Source organism: Sus scrofa, chromosome 4 (assembly GCF_000003025.6).
Source record: "Sus scrofa isolate TJ Tabasco breed Duroc chromosome 4, Sscrofa11.1, whole genome shotgun sequence".
Taxonomy (NCBI): Eukaryota; Metazoa; Chordata; class Mammalia; order Artiodactyla; family Suidae; genus Sus; species Sus scrofa.
Window position 1 is genome coordinate 70,515,399 of NC_010446.5, and position 27,346 is coordinate 70,542,744.

The 27,346-nt window shown below is 39.7% G+C and overlaps 1 long non-coding RNA gene across 2 annotated transcripts; it reads left to right on the forward strand.

Moving 5' to 3' along the window:
- LOC106510067 lies at positions 890-26,149 on the forward strand. Of its 2 annotated transcripts, XR_002343287.1 has the most exons (4): positions 890-2,993; positions 4,569-4,672; positions 12,594-13,704; positions 13,873-26,149. It is a non-coding gene; the product is annotated as an uncharacterized LOC106510067 (long non-coding RNA). The 2 variants fall into 2 exon arrangements; XR_001308199.2 differs by having other exon boundaries at positions 1,468-2,993; positions 12,594-26,149.

A 27,346-nucleotide genomic window follows, 5' to 3' on the forward strand; every position in this document is an offset into this window, starting at 1 on the left:
GCCCTCCATGGGTCTTCGGAGGACTTGAAACAGTGGGTGGAAAGTTCCGCTTGTCAAGAGACTGTGGCCCACCCCCATCCCCCACCCCCTCAACACTCCAGCTCCTGCCAGGCGGGAACTAGACTCTTTTGTAGAGCACCATTATAGTATTAGAAAGTAATACAGTCACAAAGGAGAGAAGAAAGGCTTGATCCACGCAGCCAGGACTCTAAAAGGCTCCCCTGTGAGAAGCGCCCGTGGAAGCACTGAGTCAGAAGAAAAGACCTACCCAGCTAAACCATCATGTCTGAGAGATGCTCTGAAGCTGGCTAGGAAAAACATTTCTCCCCAAAGGCTCTCATTTATTTTATTTTATGGTTTTAAGTTAGTACAAGAGAGAATGCAGCACATTTGTGTAACTCCATCCAGTTTACTGGGCTCTGGACCAAAGGTGCTGGCATCTCTGGTGTGGGCGATCTCCGTGCCCGTGCCCTCCCCCCGCCCCCGACGCTGGGAAACGGAAATGCAGGTACCTCTTGTGAACTGTGCCTGACCCGGTTATTGAACGTTGGCGGAGGATGGCAATATTGATAGAGAATCCACACACACACACACACACACACACACACACACACACACACACACACACACACACACACGCTTGGAAGCATCTTCCTCCTCCTCCATTTATTCCGTCCGTAAGAATCTAACTCCCATCCCACATCACCTTATTCAGGCCCCTTTAATTCCCCCCAAGAACAGGCTGGGATCTTCCATGCGGGTGTGTTACTTTCTCACGAAGGAAACAACAAAATTCTATAAAATAATATGTAACATCTGGTAGAACCGCCTCCCCCACAGGCCCCCCCCCCCACACACAACACACACACACACACAATTGCACACACAATTATTTGCTCCGCTTTACAATGGGACTCTGGCCGTCTCATGGGCCTCTGCTGGTGCTAAGCCCCACTGCTCTTGAAATGTAGAAGCTGAAAGAAAAAGAAAAGGTAAGTCTACGAAAGAGCCAGAAGGAAGTGTTGCCTTTTCCTGGGTCCGAGCTGGAGAAGAGTCACTCTGGTGATTTTCTCTCCTCATACCCAGCCCATGAAAAGTCTCCCTAAGATGAGGAGGTAGAGGAGGGGAAAGAAAAGGTTAAAGGAAAATGGACAGCCATAAAAAGATTTATAATTCACTTTTGAAATAAATCAGCAGAGGGAGGCGCGACCTGCCATGGGCTCTGAGGGCCCGGGGACCCCACACTGACTAATGTGCGGCGGCCCATTTTGATCTGCACCGAAATTAACCATCAGTCAGCCACTTTATGAAATATTATCTTTGTTAGCTTTACCACTAACAAAAATACACTTCCAATTTTTCACATCCATACACTACATCTATTAAAGCAATCTGGGAAATTAGTTTGAGATAAACTGTACAGCAATTTTATTCATAACTTCCCCGTATCTCACACTGTTAATCTACATCACAGCTCACTAAATAGTGCCTAATGTTTATTGCATTTAACTGAATGTATACAATTCTGAGGGTACGCCAGGGACCGATTATCATAATTATACATGTTTCTATGGAAACCCACAAGTCTATCAGTTTTGATTCATTATATTGTTATACCTTCTAGCACTTTCTAATTATTAGGTGCCCATAAAAAGTCTCTGTCTTGCTGTTACTATAGAAATGAGCTATAGACAGGCCTCAATCGTTAACCCTTTAAGGACCAAAATATATATAGCCTCAGACAGCTGGTAGCTTTTTGAGTAACTGAAATAGCTAATAATTTCGTCTAGTCCTTAAATTCATGGTTGATTTTATGGAAATTTCTGAAAATATTTCATGTGGGTAATTCATGAACAATTGCCTCCGATTTTGTAAAACTGTCCTGACTCTGAGGTTCCCCATCCTGGACGAAGCCCTGCAGGTATGAGAAGAGCCACACAAGCCACACTGAACGGTACCACTCAGCGCTAGTGAGCCTGCAGCTCAAAATCAGAAGTCTTCCAGGACTGATTTCTTATTTCCTGGATAAAGATGCATGTGCTGGTTGGTGTAAACATAGAATTCTATGCTAAGCGCAAAAACAGATAACCTAGGACCTCGCAGCAAAAACTCAGATGCACTGAGCGCCTTTAAATCAAGCATCTGCAATGGCTTCAGAGCAATATGGCTCTTTATGTATAATTTAATATTGCTCCTTAAATTGCAATTTGTAATTTAATATTTTCCTTTTCCTTTTTCTCCTAGATTCACTAGCAGAATCCTGTGGAAATTGAAAGGGACTGAGCCGTTTCATTGTCTCTCTAACCCTCCTGCTATTATAGTTTTCAATTAGAAGTGCCTTTTAATTTAGATCAGGAAAGCTCTCCTAAAGTGACAGCTCGCTCTTCACACTGCATATCTATTTATTTCGGAAGTCAACACACCATTCAATAACCTGAGAACAGCCCTGATTGCTATGCTAATAGTATTCAGAAATATGTCGACACCGATCGAAACAAGTAAACTAAGGCTAATTCATAAAGTGAATAATAAAAGGCAAAGGAAAGCCTTTCATATCCTCTACTACTTCAGCTGGAATCTTAAGCTTACAAATTTAATTTTTTCCCTCCCGTAGGGAAATGAACACTATATGATAACCAAACTGAAATTAGATTTTACTTAATATTACAGCCTTGCCTCTTTGACGCGGCTTGTTTTATTATATAAAGCTGCAGTGGAAAGCAGCAGAGACAATGACCGGGTATGTTAATGCTGGTGTGATCTAGAAGATGCTTGCTTCAGCCAGAGCTCTCTTCAGCTCAAAGCTAAATGCGTTTTGCTTTTCGAGGTGGGGGGAGGAGAGGGGAGCCATACGAATTTTAAACGGATGCCCACATGAAAAACAACAGCACATGTTAGGGAACCATTTTCTTCATCTTCCAAGCCCAAACCAGCAATGTCCACAGCAGCTCCCGGCCAATTAGGAAGAAATCAGACTCGATCAGGAACAAAAGGTATGGACATTTGCGTGTTGAAGTTCAAACTCTTAAAAAAGAGAGAAGCGATCAAAGGCTTTTGTTCCCAACTCTTATATCGCCATTAGCATCTGAGAAAAGTAGATTTACCGCTAAATAGGAAATTTAAAGTAGATTAAGAGTAAATTAAATCAGATAGTTTAAAAACTCCATTCATCAGGATATGCATATATTACTACCTATGTGTATATAGCCTGAAACTGATTGTATTTAATTTACATTAAAATTAGTCTCTTCCCCATAGCCAATTATTGGTTATCCAGAATAATTAAAGTATGTCTGCATATTTTTTAACTTACCCATAGAAATTAAACTAACCTTCAGTAATACACATCTTATTTTTCATCTTGTTTATATTTTTATTCCCATGATTATTAGTTACTCCAGCTAATTCAATACCCCCTTTCAAAACTCTAGTGCTTTAAATGTATGAAATATTTAAGTGTGCAGAAAATACATTAGTATTTCTAGATCTATGAGAAGAACAATGATAGCAGGGCCAAGATATCATACACTTGATTAATGAGCCTTAAAAGTGACAATAAAAGCTTCTGAAAGCAAGCACACAACCTGGTGTGTACTTTTTGAGAATACCTTAAGATCACTGTTAAGTTAGTGAATCCTGGGCGGTGGGGGGTGGGGGGTGAGATGGGGGTCAGATACTGAGGTCAGGAGGGTGATTAGGCAAAAAAAGCAGAGACAGTAACTCATTCAAGCAGCAACCATATTACCACCTGGGATGTCATTTATTTCCTAGAGATAGAGTCGGGTAAGGTCCCTGCACAGTAAAACCATGAATTAATTATAGTCTGCCCCTCCCAGTGAGCGTAAAGTGCTCAAATTTTCTTTTTGGGTGATGGGGGGAAAGATGGCTTATCATTCACGGTTGGATGTTAAAAATCCCAGAGGAAAGAGCCAATAAAAACAGCTCCTAGTGACAAAAATCCAGGAGCTGTACCATCACTATCCATCAAACTGAAGTGTTTTAGGATTCCTATTTATTTGCACCACTTTGTTACTGAGGAAAATGTCTAGTCAACTACAGAATGTATAAATTCTTGTTTTTTGATGCTTTAAAAAAAAAGGTGAAAAGATTAGCGAATTATGATTTCCTTTAGTGGTAAGTGGGGTTTTTTGGAGAAGACCAGGCATGGTGAGGTGGGTGGGCACGGTTCCCAGCTCCCAGTGTCAGTCTCCAGGCCAGCACCGGCCTGGGAGGGTCAAGAGTGGGGCCGGAAGAGAAGATGATTTCGGTGGTGTTTTAATCAGGCCCCCTTGGACGGTGGATATTTTCCCAGTTTAATTAGGAGAAGTCAGAGAAGGAAAAGAGATGGCTTGCTTTCGGATTAAGAACTAGCCAGTTAAGTGTAACGGAGCAGGACCAGATAAAAGAAAACAGAAAACGGATTCCGATCTCACTGAAGGAAGCCATCCTGGGGAGAAAATGTAGAAAGAGAAAGAAAACAAGGAGAAACTCACTTAAGCAACCATCACAAGCAAAACAATGCCCACCCGGTCTGTTCTTTCTAATACTCTTTGCTGATTTTTTTCCAGGTCCATTTAACATAGACACGTGGGCCTTTTACCTATCAACTGCCACTAGGGTCCTGGGCAAGGCGGGGCTACAAAAATAAAGCAATCAAGGAGCCACTTCCTCAGTAAGTACAGTGTAATCACTACACCAGAGTACTAAAATACTACCAAAGTATTTTAATGTGTTCATTTCTCCCAGACCCTATATGTTATTTCAGGCAATATTACATGCCTATGCTTAAGGAAGGCACACACACAAAAAAATCACATATTTCAGTTCCTCCTATTTGGGCAAAGAAAAGAAGAATATGTTTCTCACTTTGTCTCTTTCTCTGTATCTCTCAGGTCCCCCGTCTCTCTCTCTCTTTCTCCCTCTCTCTCTTTCACTCTTTTACTTTATCAGTGCATCAGCCAAGCACTCATTATTATTCACTCTGGAAAACAGTCATTTCAAGAGGCTAATCAGCAATGCTCGCAATTTATGTTTCGTTTTTATGCTACTTGAAGTTTAAAAATGAAAAATCACCAGGATCAACACATGTTTGTTTGAGTCTCACTGTCTGGCTGATAGAAAGCATTCCTTGAACATTCCACCCATAGCGTAAATGGCCTACGAGTGTCCCTTACCAGCAAGTGGCTTACATTTCTTACATAAATACTAAACAATTACATACACAAGGGGCTTACTGCAAACCAGTGTGTCGGCCAGCTCTGTGACACAGGTAAGGGTGGTATGGCTAGTAAGGCTGAGAGTACTAGGGACTTCAGCTACAAGGAAGGGTGGGTTTAACACATGGAAGGGAGATGCAGAGATGTACATGACAAATCTGATCACCTCAAGTGGATGGTTTGCTTGTTTGTTTGTTTGTTTGGCTTTTTAGGGCTGTACTTGTGGCAGATAGAGGTTCTCAGGCTAGGGGTCAAATCAGAGCTACAGCTGCTGGCCTACGCCACAGCCACAGCCACAGCAACTTGGGATCTGAGCTGTGTCCGCAACCTACACCACAGCTTCCAGCAATGCTGGTTCCTTAACCCACTGAGAGAGGCCAGGGATGGAACCTGTGTCTTCATAGATACTAGTTGGGTTTGTTACCACCGAGTCACAAGGGGAACTCCCAGATGGTTTGTTTAAATGAAGAAAAAGCAAGAAGACTGGAGGGTGCTGACTGATTAATTCAGGAGTTTGAGGATCACTGTATTGAAACAGAAAGTCATTAACATGGAGTTCCTGTCATAGTGCTGCAGAAACAAATCTGACTGGTATCCATGAGGTGGCAGGTTCAATCCCTGGCCTTGCTCAGTGGGTTAAGGATCTGGAGTTGCTGTGAGCTGTGGTGTAGCTTGCAGACCTGGCTCAGATCTGGAATGGCTGTGGCTGTGGCTGTGGCTGGCAGCTACAGCTCCAATTCAGCCTCTAGCCTGGGAATCTCCATATGCTGAGGGTACGGCCCTAAAAAAAAGGACAAAAAAAAAGTCATTAACAATAGTTTTGAATGTGAGGAAGAAAAGTTGGAAATGATGTGCCAAAAGACTAAAATGAGGGAAGACTTTGTCTAAAAAGCCAGTTACAGACTCTTATACTTCTACAGACAAGTTTTATACTAGAGTGTCCTTGGGGAGAGGAAAAAGAAATGAGCGTGATGGAGGAAAGAAAGGCAAAGTGAACACATTATGTCAGGAGACAGAGAGGTAGAGGGTGAGTCAAGGCAACCCCAGAGTAAGTCCAAAATGCATGATGATGCTGTAGCAGAAACAAGCTGTGAGAAACAAGAGAAATAGCTTGACTGGTGACAGGTGCTGGAAACATAAAGTCCAGCAGGCAGTAGGACTCAATGTCAGGAAACAATCTTTATGGAGAGGTCAATAATTTTCATTCTCATTGTCATGCACATGTTTCGGTTTGTGTTTCAATTGAGCGAGTGAATATAAATGAATTTTTAAAAATGAACGATACACACAATCTGACATTTGACATTGTTGGAAAGGATGAAATCTGCAGGAAGAAGTGGAGGGAGAAAATTAAATAAATAAGAATTGAATCTTTTCACTTTCAACCAATGGTGGACAAAGGAGGAAATAAAAGAAGGAGACAGGAGTCACAAGGGTGAAGGAAGAATTTGCAGCAACATGGATGGACTTGGAGGGCATTATGCTAAGTGAATTAAGTTTGATGGAGAAAGACAAATACTGTATGATATGACTTATATGTGGCATCTAAAATATACAACAAACTAGTGAATATAACAAAAAAGAAGCAGACTCACTGATACAGAGAACAAATTTGTGGTTATCAGTGGGGAAAGGGAAGTGGGGAGGGGCAAGATAGGAAGAGGGAATCTAGAGATACAAAATATTATGTATAAAATAAGCTTGTATGAATACATTGTATGATATGAGGGACACAGCCAATATTTTACAATAACTATAAATGAAGTATAAACAAATTTAAAAATTAAAAAATTACGAATCACTGTATTGTACACCTGTAATATACTGTACAGGATCTATACTTTGATTTTTTTAAAAAAAGTGAAGGGAGGACAAGACAAGAAGATGTCAAGAAGAAACAAAAATAGAATAGCCTAAGGTGGGTATCAAGGCTAAGGAAGTTTTAGTGATGTTGAATTTGTGTGTGTGTGTGTGTGTGTGTGTGTGTGTGTGTGTGTGTGTGTAAAAAAAAACTAGACACACATGAAAGCACCAGAGGAGACACCAATACAAAAGAAAGGGTTAAATATTCCACTGTTGGAAGCACTCGCTGATGCTCCCAGAGGTGAAGGCATAGGGTAGAGAGTTGGGAGAGTTCAAAGAAGACATTAGACCTGGAAATGGGTGAGGAGGGAGGCACTCCTCTTCTGAAAAGGAAAGAAGAGAAAATAGGTGATGATGCAGAGATATTTCGAGGTTTGAAGCATTATATACACAAAATATATAAGTAGGAGAGAAGAAGGAATACTTGCCAGGTGGTCTCAAAGTAAGAACAAAATGTCTGGGTAAATCGGACTTTAGAGAGCCAACCAAATGAAGCCAAAAGGTAGAATTCATATTGAAGAGGGAAGGGCAGGGACCTAGTACTGCTAATGTGAGCAACAGTCACCTGATTTTTACTGCTAAGTGAAGCTTCCATCTGCAAAGCTTGGAAGACTACCAGGTGGGAAGAGTGAGGCAAGCAAAACTGTCAGGAAAAAAAAAAAAAAAAAGAATAAAGAACTGTCTTAAAGCTCAATTTAATTAAAAATATATCTTGAGCATTGATTACATGCCAGGTACTATATTAGCTATTAGCAGGAAAATTTTAATGGAATTCTAGGACTTGGAAACTTGCAAAAAGTGAAAATAAGATTGGTGCTAGTTTCTTAAAACTCTAAAAACATCCAGCATGACTCAAGATGACATGAAGTGGCCTCAGATGACCTCTCCATTATTTTCCATATCAGTTCAGCAGAAGAACTCTGCATCTCTAGCATAATAAAAAGAAAGGAAAAGAAAAATTAATCAAGGATTAGATAAACGAAGATGCTACCAATAATAATGCTACTGTGCCACCAAAGTCAGCAAGAAATAGTATCAGCCCACTATTCACTGATATCCCTCTCATTAATCCCAGTGGCTGTAGGTTTTGCAGTGTGTTGACCTGCAACACAGCATGAAAAGGAACTCACTGAAAGGATGTCCTACAATAGCTAACACACATTAAGTATTATATGACCACTGTTTTAGGAACATGCCATTTCCTTGAATGTTTATATGTTTAGGAAGCAGGTATCATCGTCCCCATTTTATAGGCAATGAAATTAAAGCTAAGAGACAGTAAGTAACTCCATAGGGGGTGAAATCAGTGAAAACCAGCAATTCAAACATAGCTGCATCTTTTTTCCAGAGTCTGCAATTTTCCCCCATCCTAGTGACATTTAATCTTGGTCATATATCAAAATAAGGTGGAGAAGTTTTAAAGCCTATCAATGCCTAGGCCTTATCACAGACCAATTAAGTCAGAATGTCTGTGGGTGTGGATCCAGCACCTGGGTGCCGAATAGTCTTCCTGGGTGACCCTAAGGGGCAGTCATCACTGGGAACCACGCTCCTACATCAGTCTGCCATCATTCAGTCATCGTTCGTCCCTCTGTTTTTGTTTTTTTTTTTCTGACTTCCTCAAAGTCAACCTACTTTTTTTAATTCGTGTTTATACTGGACAACAAGCGCAAAAGCTATGTCTTAGTGATCTTACATATTTTCAAACTCCTGGTTTTCTCATCTGCAATCGTCCCTTTTAGCTGAAGAGTTTATAGTTCTGGAATTGATATGTATAACATGGTTTTTAATCTAAAATGAGTTCCATTTATAAATGTTATACACATAATATGCATTATGCTTAGAAAACTATTTATCAAACATCCTTTCCTTTTAATTCTAGATTTAGTCCTCTCTCTACTCCCTTATACTCATATATATGTGTGTATATATAAAATATACTATTTATAGTATGTATACATTAGCCATATATATGTATATATTAGCCATAAATATTATACAAACATTAAGTATATTACAGTATAATCTGTATATGAGTCCATCTGCTCCAAAAAGTTTCCCACTATCCCCATTCTAATTCTTTCACTATAAGGTCTGAAATTCCCATCACTCTCTGGAAATAAACCTCAAATAAAAAATGGTGATATTTCAGTAGTTCCTGATGTGGCTCACCACAAACCAACTAGTATCCATGAGGATGCAGGTTTGATCCCTGGCCTCATTCAGTGAGTTAAGAAACCAGCATTGTTGTGAGCTGAGGTGTAGGTCACAGACGCAGCTGAGATATGGCATTGCTGTGTCTGTGTCATTGGCCAGTAGCTGTAGCTCTGATTTGACCCCTAGCTTGGGACTTCCATATGCCATGGGTGTGGTCCTAAAAAGAAAAAAAAAAAAAAAAAGATACTTCAGTAAATGTTATTATCACCTGCCAGTTACAGAACTCCTGATTAAGGGGAGCTTAAACAAATCAGTTCTTTTGTACCAGGAAATCTGAAGACAGTGGCTATTAACATTGGTTCAGTGGCTTACAGAAGTCAAAGCCAGTGCCTCTGTAATTCTCATGAGCAGAGTGACAAGATGGTGACAAAATGGATGCCACCGTGCCATCACTCACATCTACATTCAAGGCAGGATAAAGGAACAAGGGGCTTTCTGTATCAGCTGTGTCTGTCTCTTTGACCAAGAAAGCAAAACATACCCTGAATCCCCAGCTCACTGCAACATATACCTCTATAAACTGTTACATGACCTCCCTAGCTGCCAGGGAGACTTAGAAAGTGTGTCTTTTCTTGTTTCTCTAGAGATGGTATGAGAGACAACTTCTAGGCTCTGGTCACACAGTATTTAGAAGCCATATTTAAAAGGGACTGCATTTGGGAGAGGATGTGAACCCTAAGAAGCTTTAGCCTTTTCTCTTGTTCATTCAGATTAGTTTATCAAATAAGCTGAATGTTTTCTTGGAAAACATAGAGCTTCAAACCAATGAAACCAAGAGGTTTTAGATAAGAGATTTGATGCCAGTGATAGCTCTATGTATCTGCAAACATCAAAAGGGACCAAGGACTTCACCTGTGATGGGTAGCAGGCTGCTCATAAGCAAGGGAGCTCCAAAGAAGGGATCTGCAGAAAGGCCATAGAAATGTGGACACAGTCTGGATGTGTGTTGGCCCTCTCTCTGTGTAAGTTGATTCTAATATGGTAAAAGCCATTACATTTTTAATAGCTTTATTGAGATATAACTTAACACCATATAATTCTCACATTTTAAATGTACATTTCAGAGTTCCCATCATGGCTCTGCGGTAACAAACCCAACCAGTATCCATGAGGATGCGAGTTCAATCTCTGGCCTCAATCAGTGGGTTAAGGATCCAGCGTTGTCATAAGCTATGGTGTAGGTCACAGACACAGCTTGGATCCCATGTTGCTGTGGCTGTGGTGTAGGCTGGCAGCCATAGCTCTGATTCAACTCCTACGGAACTTTCATGTGCCACACATGTGGCGCTAAAAAGCAAAAAAACAAAAAAAGAACTTGGGATCTAGAATCAGACAAGCAACTCTGCTATTGACTAGCTGAGTAATCTTGTAGTCAGCAGCTATAGCTCCGGTTCAACCCCTAGCCTCAGAACTGCTATTGCCATTGGTGCGGCCCTAAATAAATAAATAAAATGTACATTTCACTTTGCCGTATAGCAGAAATTGACAGAACATTGTAAATCAACTATAGTTAAACATTTTTAATTAAAAAAAGAAAATGTACTTTTCAAAGTTTTTAATGCAGTTATAGATATGTGCAAACATCACCACAGCCAATTTTACATCATTTTTATCATCTCAGAAGAAAGTCTGCAATATCAATTGTCTTGTCTTCCATCCCCTCCAGTCCTAAGCAGTCACTACTTTGTATCACTATTGAGTTGCTTCTTCTGGATATTTCATTTAAACAAAAGCCTATAATATGTAGCCTTTTGTGACTAGCTTCTTTCACTTAGCACTAGGTTTTCAAGGGTCATTTATGCTATAAATGTATCAGTACCCCCATTCCTTTTTATAGCTGAATAATATTCCCTCCTATTGATTTTGTTTATCTATTTATTAGATGTTTAGGTTGTTTCCGCCTTGAGGCTACTCTGAATAATGTTGCCATAAACATTCCTGTACAAGTTTTTATGTGGACATGTGTTTTCATTTCTCTTGGGAATATACCTGGGATCAAAATTTCTGAGTCTATATTAACCATTTAAGAAATGGCCTGGAGTTCCCACTGTGGCTCAGGTCACTGCAGAGGTGCAGATTCTATCCCCAGCCTGGTGTAGTGGATTAAAGGATCTGACCTTTTTCGTTTTGTTCATTTTGTCGATAGCATTTACTGAAGCATGAATATTTTTAATTTAGATGTTGTGTCCAATTTACCTTGTTGTTACTCATGCTTTTGCTGTTATATATCAGAATTTGCTGCCTAACTCAAGGTCCTGAATGTTCAATCCTATGTTCTGTTAAAAGAAACAAACATTTGATTTTTTTTTTTTTTTTTTTTTTTGCTTTTTAGGGCCACACCCATGGCACATGGAGGTTCTCAGGCTAGGGGTCCAATAGGACCTACAGCTGCCAGCCTAAGCCACATCTTCAAGCTACACCACAGCTCACAGCAATGCCAGATCCTTAACCCACTGAGCAAGGCCAGGGATCAAACCTGCAACCTCATGGTTACTAGTCGGATTCGTTTCCTCTGTAATGGGAACTCCTTACATTTGAATTTTTGATTTGTTATGAATTGATTTTTGTGTATGGTATGAGGTAATGGTCCAACTTCATTCTTTTTTAATTTGGCTATCCATTTATTCAAAAGACTTTTTATTCCCATTCCATGGTTTTGGCATCCTTGTTGAAAGTCTGTTGACTGTGGACACATAGGTTTGTTTCTAGACTCTCGGTTCCATCCTCTTGATCTAAATGTGTGTCCTTAATGCCACTTCCACACTGCTTTGGCGACTATTGCTTTGTAGTTAAGTTTTGAACTTAGGAAGTGTGAGTCCTCTGATTTTGCTCTTTTTCAGGATTGCTTTGGCTATTTTGAATCTAGCTGGGATTTTGACAGGGATTGTGTTGTATCTGTGGATCAATTTGGGGAGCACAGCCTTCTAACAATAGTCAGTCTCCTGATCCATAAACTGGTTCTTGCATTGTCAAAGACATTGCTTACTGTCTGTTTGCTTTTGTTTGGACCATTTTCACTTTATTGGTCATGTGTGAAAGAGTAATATAACAGGGAAACAGAGAATTCAAATATAGTGATATGGACAAGGAACCACAATTAAGGAGTAGAACATGGTTCCTGTGAATAAATCCAGGTAGAACAGTTTCCTACATAACCAATCTTATGTGTTTGAGGGACAATCCTAGAGGCATTCCATTCCAGCGCCTCATTTGGGGTCGTCTCTCTCCTTCATATGCTGTAGCCATGGGCTTATTTTTTTTTTTTTTTTTTTTTTGCTGTGGCTGCCATGGCAACAGTTCACATGGGCTTGAAGAGAGATGAGACCTCTGTGGAGCCATCGTTAGTGTGCCTCTGGCCAGCAGGGGGTGCCAAGAAGAGGACCGACTTGCACCTTGTGTTTGTAAGGATTTACACCCAGCCCCAGGAAAGCAGAGGACCTGGAACTGAGGGGTGGTGTGCGGACTACTAGAAAAGGAGATCTTGAACTCTCTGGAGAGGTCTTTAAAGATTTGCGAGGATCAGTAGGAATTCCTATCAGAATGCACTGTGTGAATGATTAGATAGGAAAATTGATGTTTTAAAAATTTAAGTTCAAAACATAACCTTTCCTAAATCTGCTATACAGATTTAATTTTTATATATCCTGCACTCAAAAGATTCACATGGATTAGTTTCTCTTCTCTTTGTGCAGAGTGCGTTAGCGTTTATTAAGTTGAATTCAAATGACTGTTCTCTAGATGCTGTTTCCATTCAGTATATAGCAGTGGTTCCCCCTAATGCTTTCTTAGCACCATAGAATGAATTCAAAAGGACACCAGGTCATTATTTTACAATTCCATTTCATGTATGCATCAGAATATTCTGCCTCACACACGTAAGCAGGCAAGCAGCTATTAAATTAAAATGTGATGCCAAATTCACTTGAAAAGAACTGTGGAGAACAAGGTAATGACCTCCTATCACCTTCCCCAAATATTGTGTGGCTAGTCAGGGATTTATAGTTGGGGGTTTATATTATGTGGAATAATTTGCACATTTCTGGCTTGCGAGCTTGAAATCTTCGAATCTTTGATGCCTGTGACTGGTAGTTTTTACCTTTGCAAATTCTTTGGTATGCAACCAGTGCTGCCTGATACACAGAGTTGACTAAATATTTATCAAATATTCATACAGTTACTCAGCGGATTAATTATTGAACAAGCTTCCACTCAACCATCTTTCTTTTCGCTATAGCTAATTCTCCATTGCTCCATTGACATATGTTCTGGGGAAGGACAGAAATAGCCAACTCAGCAAATTTTATTCCTTTCAAGGTTATGCATTAAAGTGTGAGAAAGTCAGAACATATGGAAAACCCACACCCTGGATTTGGCTGGCTTAAAAGTTTACAGATGAACCTCCTAATGGGTTTGTGTTTTTTGCTTTTTGAACAAATTCATATTTTTAAGCAAATATTTAATAACCTATCAACTGACAAAAAAAAGAAATTCTTTACACAGCTAAAAGGAATTTCTTTCCATAGAGACTTCTTACAGAATATTCTCCTGTGTGTTGTTTCACTTATGTTTTCCATAGGAAACCCAGGATGGCTTTATTCCCATTTTACAGAGGAGGCAGATGAGGCTCTGACCTACCAGTGGACTTTCCCAAATTCACACAGCAGATAAGTGGCACATTGACACTGGAACATGTGTTCTGTTTTAGGTGGTATAGAATAGCTACATATATTAAGGGGAAAAAAATGGAAACATTTGCTATTTGGATAAATAGTTTCTTATTTTAGCAATGTTTTCAGCATTTTCTGTAATCAGAATTGAGATAATACTATGCATAATTCTTCTCTTGTTTTTGATAGACTCTATCAACAAAGTTACTGTTTCTATAAACCAGAGAAGAAGCAAGGGGCGGGGGAAGCTCTGAAATCTTTGTCTTTGCCTAGAGAAGCACTGGGACAATCAGAAGCAGGATGAGCAGATCTTCAGTGATAAAATGATCACCTCATCACTACCAATCAGTCCTCAACAACTTGGTAACTTTAGAGAGGATTATAGAAATGAGAAAGGTTAAGGGGGTGGTGGTGGGAGGAAACCACTTTCTGTCAATATTCAACTGTGGCATAGTCTTAAATAATAGGATTCTCTTTAGGATCTCTAACCTGGAATTTGCAATCCTCACAAGAATATCAATTCCTTTACAGAGTTTGAATTTTACTTTCACTTAGATCTAGGTAATTTTTATCTCCTTTGTAGAAGAAGGATCTCAAACTACCATGTCATCATGCATCTCAGCATATCTATATTCAAATCCAGTGCATTTCCCTTTAGTTGGGTCGCCAAGGGTTTTGTTCCCCCCCCACTAAACTTTCTTAACAAAATATTATAGTGTATTTCTAAAGCAACATCTCTTAATTTTTCCCTAACAACATTATCATAATTACCCATTTTGATGTATGCTTAAAATAGTAAAAATAGGAATTTTAAAAATATTCTTGGGATCACAGTAAATAAATATATCGAAACAAAACATCTGAACACATTTCCAGACTATCCTTTTGTAAGAAATAGTTAAAAACAAATTATTTTCTATTTATGTGATAATTAATATCTATTATAAATAGGTAAGGATTTCAAGGTTAGTGACCAACCATTAATTACTAATGTATTGCTTCAAATAAATAATAATATAGGTTCTTTACAACATCATCAGCAGATGTGTTCATGTTGTAAAACACAGACGGTATATTTAATTACTTGTAAGTAATACAAATGCTTGACATAAACTCTTGAGACTTCAGATGTGGAGATGGTTTGTGAAAAGCTTTGAAATCCACTGGCACACGCCATTCTTTCATTCAAGACAAATATGTGGGCGAATCAGCAGGAGTCCATTCTGGCTTCCAGAGAGTGCCCTGGAGCTGTCCACAGGAAGGTGCTGGAAAAGGCAGCCGCAGATGGTCCAGGTACACAATTATTTCAGCCTGGAATGCAGCAGAATAATCAGACTCGTGTGAGAGGCTTGCTACAGTGTACATGACCTGGAAACTGCTTCATGAAGGTTTTCAGGGCCACCTTCAATTTCCTTTGATAATTATAAAGAGAAGACGCTTTTTCTAAGAAATAGGGAGAAGAGTCAAGACAAGGAATCATTTATTGAATCTTAGAGATTTAAATGACATTCCTAATAGGTACCTGATGAATTGCTAAATAACTGACATTTTATTCCAGAATATTTCGGTTCATTATTGAAGAATGTAAGTTCAGACTCTGTGGATTTTCCTAGTATTTCCAACTCCATATTGGAAAATCAAAACGTCATTTAAAAAATCAGCTATTTGCCCCCAAAAGAATTGCCCTCCTAGTACACTGAAAAGAAAGAGGACAAAAGGATTTGTAGTTTTAGCAATGTACAAGGACTGACTTTCAGATCCGTGGTAAAGGTCAGGTGTAATATTCAAAAACAAATTAAAAGGCAGCCATTCTATTGGACTCAGAAGATTCCAGCAAGCGTTGGGCACCCATGGGCATTGGCTCAGAATGTGTTTATTGTGATCACACCCCAGATGATGCTGCAAGCACTATTAAGGACCCTATTCACCACCATCCTTCTTGCATTATGTATGCAGTTATTGTTTTGCATTATGCACTATCTAAAATGATACAAAAACATTTTGCTGAAAAATAAACCACTGGTTTTATGCTTAACACCAGGATTACAAAATGTGATGTCATGAATTATTCATATCATTCGATTTAATGTAATCATTTTCTCCCCAGCGCTAAGCCTCTGTGAATGGTGTCCTATGCAGCCACTGTTTTGAAGAACTTAATACTAGGAGGAGAAACACCTGGCATTAACTGACAGTGAATTAGGCTCATTGTCACTTTGGAAAAAAAATTGCAATTTAATCTTTGATCTTCTGTACATCCTAATTCCAAGAAACATTTATCAGCACTGCAAAATGAACCAACCTTAGGAATTTATGGAAATATTGACCTTGACATTTAGACACAGACATATATAAAAGTACACATACATTTGAAATTTGAACTACAGAATTCATCTTTGTTTCTTTCAAAGTAATAGTGGGATCTATTTTGGATGGGTTTACACTAATAGCAAATAGATTTTGATACACATTTATAATTTATTTAGATCAAATCTTCCAAAGAAGGACTGACCTTAGGACAAAGCATGTTGAGGAAGATAAATACATCAATGCAACTCAGCCTGCAGATTAAAGTAATTTATCTTCAAGGCAGTCCAAAAAAAAAAAAAAAACAAAAAAACAAGAGGAAAGAATGCTTCTGAATGTTTTAAATTTTTTAGAGAAAGTACAAACATTGGCTTAAAGCTGGTAGAAACAACTTTTAAAAGTCAGAATCCCCTTCTAGTGGCCTATCTTTGACTTTTAACCCATGTTTTAATGGGAAAAGTTATACCAAATGCTTCTATTTCTCTTAAATTAGATAATGCTTAATTCTAGGATTGAATATATAACCGTGTTATTAGGGAGAAGAGCAAAAATCCAGCAAATCTGATTCCTAATCCGAGCCCCTTCCAAAGTCCAGCTCCCGAGTTTCTCAAAGTGATGTTATCACGTACCCTATCACCTCAGGATAGGGCAGGGAGACCCAAGTGACCTAATATGAGATAATAAAACACATCCAAAATGTCGAAAATGCTCAAGTGATCGACAGGTATGAGGAGTTATTATTTAAAGCCGAAAACATCTATAACTCTGTACACATTTGTAATCTACAAAAGCGTCAGAATGGATAAGAAAAGATACTTAAAGGTATCCACAAAAAAGGTTTTACAAAAGAAATTGACTCAATAAGGAAAAAGAGCAACATGTATAGCAATTTAAGGAATTAAATGGCACCCAACTCTATATGGAATAACTCACCCAGATAATTAGGAACAGAAAGAAAAGTTTGTACATAGTGTCAGACAAGATCACAATTACATTTCCAGGGCAGTTTTTATCTCCCATGGCACCTAATGTAGCATCGTGCACACAGTTGGGACTCAGCCTCTGTGGCCTGACTGATAATGAAGACAGCTACCATGGTCAACCAGTAAATGAACGTTCATTTTTTTATAAGGTCAATGTGAAATCTGTCGACTGCTCCTCTGTGATAACACATGCCTGAAAAAAAACTTGAAACTCAAACTTTACCAAATAATAACAATTGACAATGTTCACTGCTTTTCAAAATAGCAGAGGGGTATTTACTGGTGGGGCGGGGTGGGTGAGGTGTAAGGCAGGCGGAGCAATGGGGGAAAGTATTCCTTCAACTAATGGTGAATTGATTTGCTTCTATAACATACTCTCTTTTCTACTTAATAGCCTAGGTGAAGGAAAATTTCTCTCTCCCCTAAATAACAACTGATAGGCATTTTGTCTATTAATCCTAATAGCACGCTTCAACTAGTCTCATTAACATCGTGAACTGGGCGAGAAGAAACTGTGTCACGTTATAAGAGCTGCCTTCCTTTCATTTCAAGAGCACCTTGACCTTCCCCAGCATCAGGTGCTCCAATCCCTGTTCTCACTGCTTCTCAGGTCTCCAGAGAGTCCCTCGACACAGGTTGGTCCCCAGAGACAGTCTGCACAGGAAGCCTCTGGGGTCAGCTTTTCATTTGCTCGCTTACACATGTACTCACGCTTTAAAAAAATTATCATGGATTCAAATCCAAAAAGGGTTTGCGCTTTAAAAAAAAAAAAAAAAGGAAAATCTGGAGAACTGAGCACCAGAGCTGGTGCTTTAAGCCTCTCGGTGAAGCTACAGCCTAATTACTGCCTGCTGCGTGGCGCAGTTAAACACAATCAGTCAGAAAGCCTTAAAGATACAATATCCCTTTTCACAAACTGTCTGCTTGTCAATTCCAAGTCACCCCCCTGCTTTAAATCAACCAACCACAGAGCTGTTATGAACAGCAACCGATTTTCCACGCAGTGCTGCAAAACAAAATCACACCGTATCCTATTTTTAATGGCCACAGTTTTTCAACTACATAACAAGAGTTAGCTGGCACTGCTGAGCTGAACGGTATCAAAAAAATGGGTTCAAGTAGAAATAGCATGGAACCCTTGAAGTGAACAAGTACAGACCCAATTACAAGTGTATTGTGATGCTTAGTACCAATTACATCCAAATAACAGTGGAGCAAATTCCTCCTTAATAGTTATATTGTAGATACCAACTTCTTTTATTTTTGTTCCTCTGGGATACAGCTTGATACTGAAAAGGGGGAAAAGGCTGAATCATAAAGATTATTTTATTAACACACAGTCTATTTATGTGCAAAGGCTTTCCTATGATGTCAGCTTACAGACGTGGTACCTTGGTCACCGCAGAGAGAAGTGTTCTGCTTCTTTTCTTCGGAATTTATAGTTTGTCAGGAATTTCACTTGGGAAAATCAGATTTTCTTCCTTGTGTATTGTCATTAGAAACAACATTTCCTCAAACAATACTCTTTTCAATTATTTGAGCCTTAGGGATATAAACAGACAGTACCAGGGATTCCCCCCCCCCTCCCCTTTTAAAGGAAACCTAGCCCCATCTCCAAAGTAGAGGATAAAATTAAGTATTTCATGAATTAAGGAAGGTGCAACTTGGGCCCCTAGGGGTTGATATATGACAGATGCCTTAAAAGCCAGGGGAAAAAAAAGAAGAAGAAGAAAGGGAAATCTTAAAACGAATGAGGCTGAATGGGAGTTGAAGAGATGGAAAAGAAAATGCAAACACCAAATCGGTCCTTAAAACCGGGAGAAAAGAAGAAGCTGGGAGACCAGATTCAACAAGGCAAAGCAAGAAAGTGTAGCTCTAGCATATATGCGGTGTTTCACTGACTATCAGAGAATCAGAGAAACGAGGCCTGTTCAATATCTTCCGTCCAGCCCCGGACCACACCCTGCCCTAGTGGTCACCCTCCCTCTGCTGGCACGTTCTGCCACAGCAGCCAGCGTGCACTTATTCCTTGGGTGTTAACTTCACTTTTGATTTCCTCCAGGCCAACTCGGGCACTAGCATCCAAGTAGCAGAGTCCGCATCTTTCCAAGGCTGACCACTGGGGCTTGAGGAGGGTAGCAAGAGAAATTAATGATGTCTCCAGGGCTTTATCAACATGCTTCAGAGAATAGGAGCACAGTTGGGAGCGAATAGAGCCTTCTTTCTTTGCCCCTTTGCTCTGTCCATTTTCTCTTTATTCAGAACCATGGGATGGAGCATGTGGTCCAATATCTCCTCCCAGCTGAGTACCCTTTGCTCTCTCCTCTTTTCTGATTTAGTGTGAGCTCCCGCCCAAAACACAGTGAAACAAAACAGGCTAATAGGTGGAAGAGAACATGTAAGTTCTTTAAACGTATTCATCTGGAGTAAACGGTAAACATGCCACTAGCACCAAAGAAATGTAAGAAAGCTCCCCACCTATCTAACCCTCTCATTTTCAAGATGAGGAAACTGAGGCCTGGGGTGAATGTGAATTCTATGGCACATCTGTCGTCAGCAAGCAGCCGCATCAAGAGCCGTGACACCTGACACTGATTCCAAGACCTGCGCCAGCATGGGGAATGCTATTTATTGTACATAGTGACTCACAAATCTAGGTTATGTGAACTATAAAAAGCCTGACTCAGAACTCTAGAGAGCAAGGAGCTAATACTGCCTGATATATAGGCCATAGATTGGGTAGGAGGATGTTTGTAGGATTATTTTTCAAGGCAGCATGATCCAAGCAGCACTGAATAGAGTCACACGTCCACTAATAAGCAGTTGTCAGGAGTTTCATAACATTAACCAAATAATACTTGTGATGACAGCATACAGACTTCCGGGCAGTTATGATGCAAGGGAGGGAGAATCAGGGCCAGAGCTGAGGTGGGGGGGCGGGGAGGTGAACTTGTGATGGGAAAGAGGACAGGAGGACGCAAAACCCCAGACCCCCAGCAACTTAGGACTGAGTCTTTGTCAATCTCCGAGGACTCTCTCTTTGTCTCTCTGGAAGGTCAGGGAAAAAAGTTACGAACATCTCCACTGCCCCACTTCAGTCAGCATCACCCCCAAAATGTTAAATCAGGTCCACCTTCAGGACCTTTGAATGACTTCAGCCCTTCTTGCCTTGCCTCAAATTTCCCCACCCTTTGTCAATAGCTGACATTCCTTTAGACACTGAGAGCTGAAATGACCTAAAATGCAAATGCTTGCATGAGGTAATGTTTAAACAGGGAAATAAAAAATAGAACAAGTCCATCAGAAGGCAAAGACTGATATGTGATCTTTTCCTGTTTTGACGGAGGAAAGTCTCTAAACAGAAGGACGGTACTGGCTACCTCATGTAGGGGGACAAAGACTAAGTTTGGTTTTTGGTGGTTTTTTTTTTAAAAAAGGAGCTGAAGACAGAACATTTCAGCCGCAGCAAAACACAGCAGGGGTGAAGAGGGAGGCCTAGTATCAAGTGTATTTTAATCTGCAGCTAGGAAAATGGGGTTTTATCCTCAAATGATTTAGGGAGATCTTTGTGGGAGTGTTTTGAAGATGTTATGGGGAGTTTTATTGTTTGCTGCTTCTGTTGTTTTTAACATCGCTTGCTTCCTATAAAGAGCAATTTTTCCTTCAGGGGATTCTCTCCCTGTAACTATATTGACTTAATTCTGAAGCACCAATGCAATTAAAAGACGCTTCTAATTAATAGGCAATAGAATGGTTGTATGTGAAAGATTTAAGCAGTTTATGCTTGGTGCACTAAACGAATCTGAACAAAGTCACAAAAGACATCGGCGCTCCATTAGAATTTATCAGCTGAGATGCCTGGAATATTTTTCACACTGGATAGTCACAGTGCTCCCTGCATTTGGGATTGGACCGAGAGGGAAAAAAAAGGTCGACATCTTTCTCTGTACCAGTGGCAGTAAAACAGTTTCTCATTTTAGCTGAGACGTGCCAACTACCAGAGCAAAAGCACCTTTACAGCAGGCAAGCTATTTCTGACCTGCCATAGCAAAACCTGACCAGTATCACTGTGTTTGATTTCCTAACAGGCTGCTAGGATGGTGGGTCAGGCTCTGGGCTGGGGTCAGACTGCCTAGTTTCCAGTCTGGCTTTGGCCACGTACAAGATGTAGAACCCTGGATGGGGAACTTGTTCTCTCTGCTTCAATGTCCTATGCAAAGTGGGATAAGAATAGCCTTCCTTTTTCCTAAGGCGGTTGTGAATTACGTAAGTTAACTCACGTCAGGATCTCAGAATGACATCTTGCTGTGCCGTGAGCCCTCATACATTTTGTATAATGAGGATTATCTAGGCCCATCATTACAAATCTGTGATGATGTTGAAGCTATAGGACTAAGTATATTCCATATTTCATGTGATTCTATTTTGTCCTGCGGATCTAATAATGCATGGTCAGGGACGAAGGGAAAGAGGTTCCAAACTCTCATCCCCTAAATAAATAAAGTTCCCCAATGTAAGGCTGCCGAAATCATTGCAATTCTGCTTGCTCTTCCGTTAATGCCAATGATTTCTGAGCACTTGAAAAAAGACCCCTGGTTACCCACAGAGGCTAAACAGAGTTAATGTGAAATACTGTGTCATTTATCACTTATTTACTTTTAAAAGTAACATCTTGGTAGGAGCTCCTTGGTGGCCTAGCAGTTAAGAATTTGGCATTGTTACAGCTAGGGCTCAAGTTTCCCTGACCCAGGAACTTCAGCACTCAGCGGGCAGGGCTAAAAAAAATGGGGGGGCGGGGAGAGTAATATTCTCGGTATTCTTAATAATGCATGCAGTCTATATGTAAACTAGCAAGAAAAAATATTATTTAGAGATGAAAGTATTTAATCCCCTACCTACCACAAGACATCTTAGAAAAGTAACAAAGGTACAGAGAATTTTGGTCCTTGCATAAGTTCAAGATGATAAAGTATTAAATACAGACACAAGGAGGCACAGGCGGTAATTTGGCTAGTCTTGTTGGCTGCTCAGCTTTTGAAGTCTCGGCCAATATTTAGAGAATTCTCCCCTTATTTGGCACAGTGTGCCATTTTTGCAGCAATTGTAGGGACACAAGTCTCATTACCAAGAGCTCAAATGGGACGGGGTGGGTAGCTGCTCTGCAGCATCTGGGCAGCAGCTGCTATCATTCTAGGGGCAGGTCCAGGCTCCAAGTTCTGTGGGGTAGGAAGTAATGCTCTGGGGTCCAGGGCCCAGTGGCAGTGGTCTTGCCACCAGAAGCCACACTGAAACGTGACCTTGGGCTCCATACCTGGCTGCATAAATTCTGAGGCTCACTCTCTAAGCCTGGTGGAGATTTGTAAGCTATCCAGTATCTTTTTAGTACATTTCCTTCCTCTCTACATCAGTCCCAGTAAGTTTCTGTTGCTTACAACTAGGAACTCTGGATCAGTATGGTGGCCTGCTGGAGTTTTTCAACTCAGACATTTTCATAAATCTTGAAAGGTATGGAATGAGGTGAAATCATGTAAGCAGCTTTCCCTGGCCTCTTCCTGATCAGGACACACCTGGAAATCACACACATTTCTGAGGGCTAGGTATTAGGAAAGATACTGTTAACCTAGAACTTGATCCTGGTAGGGCAAAGCTAGGCTAACAGTGTGGGAAAAGCTGTGAGATAAGAAAGGAACTGAGGCTACTTCTCTAGATTGCTGCTCCCAGGCTGAAATAACACAGAATAACTGTAAGCCCCTGTTCCTTCAGTGGTCCAATATGCTCCTTACCTAAAGGAAATCTTACCTTCCCTAGAGGAAATGCCCTTTCCAGTACACAACACCATCCATGCTCTGGATGACGTTAAGCTGCAAAATGATGTCTGATGTCCACTAGCAATGACTTTTAATCATCCACACCACTATCTAATACAAAGGAGAGAGAATATTTGACATCACAGGTAAAAGGTCATGTGTTGCCACCAATTTTTCTTCCCTAAGTTTTCAAAATGGACTATATTCCACGCCTAGTAGGAACTCGATCAATACTGTTCTGAACTGAACTGAATGATGTCCATGGCTCAATTGAGCCAAGAACATTTTTTCCAATTTCTCAGCTTATCATCCTCACTGGTTCCCCGATTCTGAGTTCACCTTCTTCCTGACCCTAAATTCATTGGCATTGCTTTAATCACTCCGTATTCTTGGTCTATCTCCTGCAGACAAGCACATCTCAGTTTCAGGCTGACCCTGGATCACTAGCTTTCTTTTACCAACTTTTTTTTATCTTCCTTTTTCTCCATCTAATCTAAAACCCAGTAGTTCCCTCTTGCTCGAATTTCTTTCTCAGGCCAGAGGCTCAGAAAATATTTGTTGAATAAATGAATAATTCACTATCATATAATGGCTATTTTTTAAAACACTCATTGACTTAAAAAAAGTTTATCTTTTTTTCTGATTATTTCTTGATGTTAATGAGCACATATTTTAAACTCTTCTTGAGAAGAAAAAAAACCTATTATATTTAAGAGCTTTCAAACATTACTTACATTTGTACTCATTTCTATTTTGAGTCAAAGAACATGCCTAGAAATAAGACTTAAAAGGCAGTATGTGGTAAACATTCCATAAACTTTGATAGCTCATTTTCAATGCTATCATTCACTGCTTATCGTAGTCCTAAAATTATGTGATATAACAGTGAGAATTAGAATTGCTGTAGGCAAAGTTTGCAAATAGGTGCCTCTTTTCATAGCACTAAACAAATGTGGAGGACTGTGGCCTTTATTTAAATAACCAGGGCCACTCTGACCTTATATAAAAAGATGCTGGTTTTCCGTGATTACGTAGGGACTTTCCCACTTTGCATTTGAGCACCAGAAGTTCTAGGTAAGTCACATATATGTCTTTCATTTTAAACATTCCGTCACAAAATATAGGGAAATAATACCACCTCCACTTTCCTCACAACTGCCCAGTTGTTTGATAAGATACAAAGAGCTGGATTCATCAAAGGGATGACAGCAGATAGCTTTAAAAAATTTTATCCACTAAAAAAAAAAGCATTTCTATTAATTTTTATCTTTCTTCCTTCAAATATTAATGAATAGTTCCAGTGATAATTAGCAATTTTCCCTAATTACAGAAAATTGGCACTTTGCAAATAACAAACTCTGATATTATCTAGTATTGTGCCAGTTTTCCTATTAATTTGGAAATTCAGCAATTATCACCAGAACTATGTAGGTTAAAGTGTGTCAGATTCTGGATAAACAGCTGACAATACCAAGTAATACAAGGTTCAGTGTCAAGGAAAGTTCAATATTGGCATTTAAAGAAAAAAAATATTAGTGACTACCCTTCGCTATTGCGGCTCTGTGGGAAGGCTTTCCAAGGTTGTTTTATTTCAGCCTAGCCCCTGCAGATGACATCTGTTGCAGAACCTGGATAGTTTGCCTCATTGTCAGTGGGAAGAAAACAGCAACAAAAACATAAACTCTCAAATTGGAAAGCAGCATATACAAAAGTGCTGTATCAGGTCTTAAGCAGACACTGATATTAATTTTTGTTTCTGGAGAGAGAAATGCTCCAGTACCTCTGTTGGGTGAGAAATAACTGACACACTCATGTACTTATCAATTCCTAGCATGCAAATATTGTGACTGACTGCAAACCAATCCTTATAGAAATAGTGTTCTTGGGGTACCTTGATGTTAAGAAGTCAGGAACTGGAGAAATGCATTATGTCATAGTTCACTTTGGAATAGCTTGTTTCAAGCTGGCTCATCACAAGTCCCGAATTCACTCTGATTAACACAAGAATTATCATATTATTTTTCCCTATTAATTTCTCTATTACTTTTCCCTTTTAATGTGTGTTACGATTACTCTCAGCACAATGTCACTTAACTTTATCTGGAACAGATCTCCACAAGTTCAACAGCTAAAAGCAAATGCTTGACTAGCTTTCAGAAGTCTTTCCTGAACTCAGCAATTCTGAGACCAAAATTTAGGCTGCATTTGCATGTCATAAAAATAACTGGTTTTCTGAAATGTACAAAATTCAGTCAACTGAATCAATCCACAGGAAGCCAAATCAGTTTGACAGATTTTTTTTTCATTAAATTGATAGTGGTATGTGTGTTGGTCAACCCTCCCTCACAAAGGAAAAATGAGGTCAGGTGACAAGGTGTTCAGATTTCTAGGACTGTGATAAATAAAACAACAGTTTCCAATAATAGCATTCAGAAATTAAAAATCAAACTATGACTGTATTGAAAAACATTGCAGGAGTTGCCTGGTGGCTTAGAGGTTAAGGATTTGGCATTATCACCACTGTGGCACAGGTTTAACCTCTGGCCCAGGAACTTCTGCATGCAGCAAGTGTGGCCAGACAATAAATAAATAGAAAAACATTATACAACTTTCACAGAGGGAAGACAAGAAAGGAAATGGACTTAAATGCCAATAAAAGAGATTCAAGCAAAATCTTCCAGTCTGGAGGTTAGGAAATGATGAAGTAAATTAGAGAGGGTGAGATTGCAGAAAGTGTTCTTTGCTATGATATAGTTTCCAGTCCACCAGAATTTCCAAGTGAGGGAGATGATTTTCTGGATCATTCTCCCAGGAAGAAAAGGAAATAACAGTGGTTTCCCATTTTTCCTCAAACCAAGTTCAAACCAAGGCCTTTACACCACCTGACCCATTCAACTGGACAGCTCTTGGTGCTTTTCCACTCTCCTTTCCCTTCCTCAGATAACCTATATTTTCCTATTCTTCACACCTTTGGTCAAGAAGGCCTTCTTGGAGTTCCTCTTGTGGTTCAGTGGTAATGAACCCGATTAGCATCCATGAGGATGGGATTTGATCCCTGACCCTGCTCAGTGGATTAAGGATCTGGTGTTGCCGTGAACTGTGGTATAGATCACTGACGCAGCTTGGATCCTGTGTTGCTGTGGCTGTGGTGTAGGCTGGCAGCTGTAGCTCTAATTTGCCCCATAGCCTGGGAACATCCATATGCCTTGGGTGTGGCCCTAAAAATTTTTTTAAAAAGGACTTCTCCCTTTTTTTCTACTTAGGCAAATCCTACCATGTTTTCAATCTTTATAGAATATATAAACCAATGCTTCTTGAGTGGGACAGTCCAGCTGAATGTATTCTCTCTATTTATCTGAGCCCAATCTGAGTCTGTTGCAATCCCACTTCTTTCTTGAAGCTCTTTCCAAAAACTGCAAGTCATGATGACCTTTCCTCTCTGCGAGCCCGATCATACCATGTGCATTGTACCATATACTTACTTTGACACATGAATTTTGTTAGAACTTTATTATTTCACTAACCAGTCCCATTTTCTAATTATTTTAGGACATGAGACACGTGTCCTGAATCAAATGACAGTTCCTTAGGAGCAGGAACATCTCACTCTTCTTCTGTGTCATCCACAAAGTCTCACTAGTACTTCTGTCATGAAGAGGGCAAGGGTTTTGGGAAAGGTTCTGGGGTTGGACCAGAGGTCATTCTAATTCTTTGTCACCGACCAGCCAGGTTGTGTTGAACAAGTTGTTAAGTTCATACTAAATAAGTAGCAACTGTAAAAGAGCCATCACAATTTCAGCCTCACTTATTTGTTAAGAGGATTAGATGAAATAATCTATAGAAATTCCTAAATTCAATGGAATATGAGGTGTAATAGGAAGCTATCATTATTCTATGATAGTCTATGTCTTATAGCTTATATTTGTACTATAAATATTTGTGGTCACTCTGAAGCCTATTTTCCTTTTAAAAAAAATTACTAGAAACTCTGTTTTATTCTTTAAAATAAACTTTCAACTCTGGTCTTTTCCTGGGAGCCCCCTTATTCCTCCTTCGACTTCCATTTTCCTTAGCCTGGGGTGTCAAATCACCTGATTCGTCTTGAGTAGTGGGGAATGCCAACACAATTAACCAGCTTGATCTAACTATACTCAACTAAAGAATTCATATTTTCTCAAGAAAACCTGACATATTTACAAACACAGATTATCACTGGGACAATAAAGCAACATTCAAAAAATTCAAAGAATTTCTAACACTACAATTACATATCTGATCACAATTCT